Source organism: Centroberyx affinis, unplaced genomic scaffold (assembly GCF_046629955.1).
Source record: "Centroberyx affinis isolate AG114_WGS23_722 - 3 ecotype Tasmania unplaced genomic scaffold, CSIRO-AGI_Caff_v1 ptg001058l_1, whole genome shotgun sequence".
NCBI classification, from domain to species: Eukaryota; Metazoa; Chordata; class Actinopteri; order Beryciformes; family Berycidae; genus Centroberyx; species Centroberyx affinis.
In genome coordinates, this window is record NW_027279609.1 from 449,688 (window position 1) to 455,687 (window position 6,000).

The window sequence follows — 6,000 nt, forward strand, 5'->3', positions numbered from 1 at the left end:
TAGTTTTTTGGGAAATAACTTAAGATTCTGTAACATCCTAAGCTTTGTGTCAATTGGTTGCATTCCATATCATCATCTACCATTGTAGAGCAGATCTATTAACTAAGATAATTGCATTTGGATCCAAGCCCTGAAGTGGTCAACTATGCAATTTCACTAATTCATCCTGGTGAGAGGTTGACCTTAAGAAATGTAATTACACACACCTGAGTTACACAAGAGCCCAAGAGGCCCCCAAAACGTTTACTGGTGAATAAGGTATCATTAGCAGAAAACAATTAGCCCATTGTGGTGGCAGTTGGCAAGAGAATCCATCCATGCAGCTACTGGCTTTAAACAAACAACTGATTATGATTATACTGTTGCTAAATCCTGTGCTATCAATATCACAGCAAGAATACAGCCATTCAGATTTGTTTATTTGTTCTAAAATGTTAAAATGATAATGAAGTAAATTAAAAACACAATGCACCTGCCTCTTTTAAGGTATACTTTGGGGAGCAAAATTAGTTCTACATGACCACGTGGAATTAAGTGGTTTATGGTAACTTGGTATAAACACAAATCATTTATGAATTTTAATGGGCCCGCCCATGCCTCATAACTATGCATGGCTTCATACTTTCATAATTGACAGGAAATATGAACTAGGCCAAGGGTCGCCTATTAGAATGACTTTTCATTTAATTTTTTGACAGCCCAATACACAAATGCAGGCAGGATTTCTTGAGCATATTTATGTAGTGCACAGGAACCTTTCTAGTGAAATCTAGCAGCAATCCCCTGAAGCTAAGACCACCTCTCTTATAATTACACAATACCACACTATGCACTAGTGAAGTAGATCTCCCTGAAATTCTGATAAAGTCTGAGCTGTTTAAATGGGAATTGAATTTGTCCATTATGGTATAACATAGAGAGGATAAATTTCAATGATAAAAAAGAAAAAATTAAAAATAACAGAGCCAGAAATAAAACAGTCTTGAGTCTTGTGCTGACAGATATGTAGTGCACAGTTGTATCACTTCCACTCAGTGAAGTGGACCATGCAGACTGAACAAATATGGACCCCGCCTCCCCCCTCCCCTCCAACCCCCCCACACCTAACCCGACCAGGGCCGCTCCGTGGCAGAGAGGTGTTCATATACAATAGAACAATATGCAGTAGGAGGTCAAGGAATGTGGGCCCTGTCACCCCCCTTTTAGTACAAGCTAAAACTCATTGTATCCCTAAGATGTAAATCTACACCTCTGGGCTATAAAAGTGCTACAAAGAGGGTTCTTGACTGAGTAAATTAACATTCATCCCACTCGCAATTAAGCAGACAGACTGACATTGTAGCTCCTACATCTAGGCAACACTGGGGGCTTTGTTGACATGGCGTCTGGACAGAGGAAAAACCAGAGGAAAATATTTTCAACTGAGTCATCGACTGGACATTGGTATCTGGAGACTGGATTCTGAGTACAAAACAACAAGGTTTAAAGCCTCGCTAGCATTTCAGCTTATTGCTCTCTCGTGGGATACTATTGCACCATTATTGAGATCATCTTCACACCGATGAGTGCAGAAAGTGTCAACCCCAGTTTGTTATTTTACCGCACGCTGTTGACCAGTTACAGACTGTACACTGAACAGTCTTTCTAAATGCAGTTTTGACAGGAAAAAAAAACAACACTGGTTTATAACTATGACCCAGTGGCAAGTGCACATGTATCCACAGTTGGACTTAATATGAAAACTGAATTGGTCTAATTCTACAGCAGATGGTGCTGGCTGTTCAAGTCATTTATAGCTCACAAAGTGGAGTTCATAACAAGCCCTGAAATACAACAGCTTCACATCGAGCTGATAAAAAAAAAACCCTATTGAGGTTTATCATATGAGAATAAAGACAAAAAAAATGGCTGCAGAAAATTCCATTAAAAACAACAAGCTTATAGGTTAGTATTAAACACACACATTGTCTAATACTGGATACAAGAACACATTTCTGAAACCAGGAATACATTACTATCTGCAGCTTTTAATCCCAGACAGTTACAGTAGTAGCGTGTTTTGGTAAAAGGATATCATTAATCATGGGTATAATCAGATGACATCAGGTCATGGCCCACTAAGTGTGTTTTCCTCATTATGGTAATATGGAGGAGAGGGGTGTGTTTCCGCTCTTTTTTACTTTGACACTTCTTTTCATGACAACCTACTCCTGATTGAGGAGGAGAAAAAAAGATTAGGAGCTTGGACACAAAGCCCATCACTTTGAATAACTGTAATCTGACAAATGGCAGCCAAAATCTTAATAACTTCATTTCATAAGTGACTACAAGAGGTTTTAAATCAAATATCACATTTAAATACCTGTTTTTAACTGTTACTGTGAATAGACAACATAGTACAAGCACAGATATAAAGGATCAAGAACACTTAAAATTCTTTATGAATTCTGAATGAGTAAGTCAAATAAATAAGTCAATTTGTTCATCTTCAAAATAATTTTTTTAAGCATCACTGTTTATGTGGCATCAGATCTTAATTCAAGTCACCCCAACTTCAGCTTATGAATAGACTGGAAGCATTTCTGTGGCAGTAGAAAATAAACCCTGAGGCTATTTACTGTCTCCTTGATATATGAAGTTTGTGGTTTTGATTGTGTGTGATTATGTTCTGGGAGAATGACCTTTAGTGGCAACCGTATTGTAGTATAATGAGGATGTGTCGGTCGGCAAGAGTACAGTGATGAGACGAGGCCAGGCAACCGGCGATCCACCAGCACCTTGAGTATAGAGGAGAATCTGAAATATTTCAACACCTCCGTCCCCCAATATACAGGTGGATATGAGATCTCATCGATCTGCTCCAAGGTGCTTGAGTCAGGCTGAGCCATCTAGCAGAATAAGAAACAAGAGAGAGGTGTGCGGACCTTCTTGTCTGTGATTAATGATGGAGACGAGACTGGCCTGTTTTCCCCTGAATCATATTGGCTAGTAGCTTTCAGCATACAAAAACAACCACCCACCCATCAGCATTTGATGATGACAATATAATAATCTGTGGACTATGTAAACCATTAGCTATTCTAAAAAAGCCTTTGCAATTATCTTTTATGACAAAGTTCCTTCTGAATTTATTCACTAATTTACCTAACCCGACACAGCACAATAACTCTGTATAGCTATTAATAGGTGCTGGGTAACACTAGCAATATGACAACGTTGTATCGTACTAATGATGATCAATGTGGAGAAGAAGGAAAACATAGTTGGTGTGGAGGTGAAAGGAGAGGTGGTGCAGATTGATATGGTGATGGATTCTCTTACCTCCACCTTCTCATTAACTCTGGCCTGGGTAATATGACCTGGGAGAGATTTTCTCCACCCACTTCAACCCTAACACTGAGTCTCTAAGCCCTGCAATGTAAGCCCCATCTCATAAAGCACAATTAAGTGGGCCAATCAGACAGGCTTAAAGTCACTCCTCTAGTGCCTTAACTCCATAATTAACCAAAATATATCATCAGCAATGAATCAGCCACATGGATTTCAATCATAATCATAGTCAATCATAATGATGTAATTTGCCGTGACTTTTGCTTCAAGGACTACTCAGTGTGATTTCAGCTAAGAGGATTTAAAATCAATAATTTTTAGCCAGGTTTGGTTCTACTAATGAAATCGTCAAAATTACACAAAAAAGAAATCTGGTTTAGAGTTGAATGTGAATGTGTGTGTTGGTTGAACGTGATTTGAGTGTGTAGTGAATAGTTTATCTCTGGGGTCTGAGCCCTAACTATGGGAGCAGAGCACCAGTGAAACATTAATCACCAAAGTATTATGGCTCATATCCTTGGACAGCACATTAATTCAGGTGGCTATTAGGCTGCCTTGCAGCCAACCTTCGAAAAAAGGTCCACATTGAAATTCAGTTGACAGTGTACAGTGTGCAGAAATCTAACTATGGCATTACTGCATCCCAACAATAAGCAAAACAAATTGCAATTATGAATATAACCAATATAATATAAGCATATTTAGTGGAAAAATACTGCAACAAAAATTAGTACAGTTAACTTCAGTGGACAGTAGGAATAATCATTCTGGACTGGCGCAACAGTCTCCCCTGTCTTCCCTGTCAATAGAGACAGACGTTCTACCTGTAGGTGGAAAATTTAAAAAAAAGCCAAAGAAACACCAATTAGAAAGGCTCTCTCTCCTGCCTCCCTCAGAAAATGAGTACAGTTAACTTCAGTGGACAGTAGGAATAATCATTCTGGACTGGCGCAACAGTCTCCCCTGTCTTCCCTGTCAATAGAGACAGACGTTCTACCTGTAGATGGAAAATAAAAAAAAAAGCCGAAGAAACACCAATTAGAAAGGCTCTCCCTCCTGCCTCCCTCAGAAAAGCCAGGCTCCGCTAAAGGTCAGCCTGAAATTTGAATGACAGGGCCAAAGTCTTTTACTCATAATTTTTGTGTTTGCAATAGATTTCAGAGCAATTCACAGCCTTAAAGGCCTTAAGTGGAACAGCAATTAATTGTAATGAATAATCTGACAAATCTGGTTGACATATGGCCGCTAATACTCCTCCTTTCTAGAGGGAGCAGTGGAGGGATTAGATTACCTCAAATGAAATCTGGGAGCGCTGTGCCATCTGCATGTACAGGGAGAGGCAGCGCACGTAAAACAGGACGTGGGTGGAACTGGAGCCTGCTCCCCACCGCCCGAGTTCCCTCAACCTCGCCTGCAACTGATTTGGGAATACAGCCTCTTTTTTTCTCATCTTATTGAACCAGCTGCCTCTCAAGAAGTAAAAAGCAATATAGCTGCGGCGTTGCCAAAATCGAAGACACCCAGAAAAGTAAACAAACATGACAGAAGTGATAAGTGTTGTGCAAACACATAAACAACACCACCGTGTCACGCCACCTGAGCGCACGGAAGCCATAACTTTATTAAAAGCATTTAAGAGTATTATGAAGTATCATGCTATATATAGAGCTTCACATCTGTTCATCATTATACTGGTAAAGCTACACAAAGTATCTTGTATTAATATGCAAACGTCCATAAGAAAAAGTATTGTAAAGTGGCTTTATGACATAAAAGGGGTATGTAATCAATTGAGTGGCCACGTTTATGCTCATGTCTACTGTTGTGGAGTTGCTTGAAGATGATCAAAAAGTAACATTTAATTGCATGAAAAGTTTAACAAACAGAAGGAACCATGAAAAGTCTAATAAATGAGGGTTAAATAAAATCAGATACATTGACAAAAGAGTGCTGGGTGGTTATTTTAACTATTGATACAGTACTGTTAGAGTTTCAGGACCATTAATATGTCTAAAATCCTTTAAATAGTGCAAGTCAAGTAAGAATAGCCTGGTCTTCAGCACTGTGAAACAATGTATTGGTGGGAGTGTGCTGCTGTATCAACAGAGTAGATTAGGTGTAATGGCGTCATACTGTAAACGCCTGCTAAAAGCCTGATAAAGAGCAGCGTTCTGCAGGATGTCTATTAACAGCCAGCTGACATAAGCAACTGCATCAGCACATTCATTTAAAGAGGGGAAATCCTGCTCCTGTAATATACATCAACATTCACTATTTCCCAGCCTGTAAGTGTTGTGGAGGTTCCCATCTGACTATTCAGTCCACAGCAATATTCATATGCCATATGATGGGCGTTTTTGTCCAATGCCCCATCCACTATCAGAGTTGGAAGCAAACTCTTAACTCTAGCAGTGCAGATACGATCCCAGTCTCACTTCAAATATATTTCTTTTAAGATCTCAGAAGACGATCTTTGTAAAGGTGTTACTTCTGGGTTGAGGATGGCCACTGAATTATCACAAGGGCCAAATTAAAGCACATCACAAAACCGACTGTACAGTGGAAAGGCTGCTGTGTGTTTGAAGTGGTTCAGTGAAAGTCGTCGGTGAGCAGAGGTGGAGATCTAAGACAGTGCAGTCTGCTCACATCTGCCTTACCGGCATTAACATG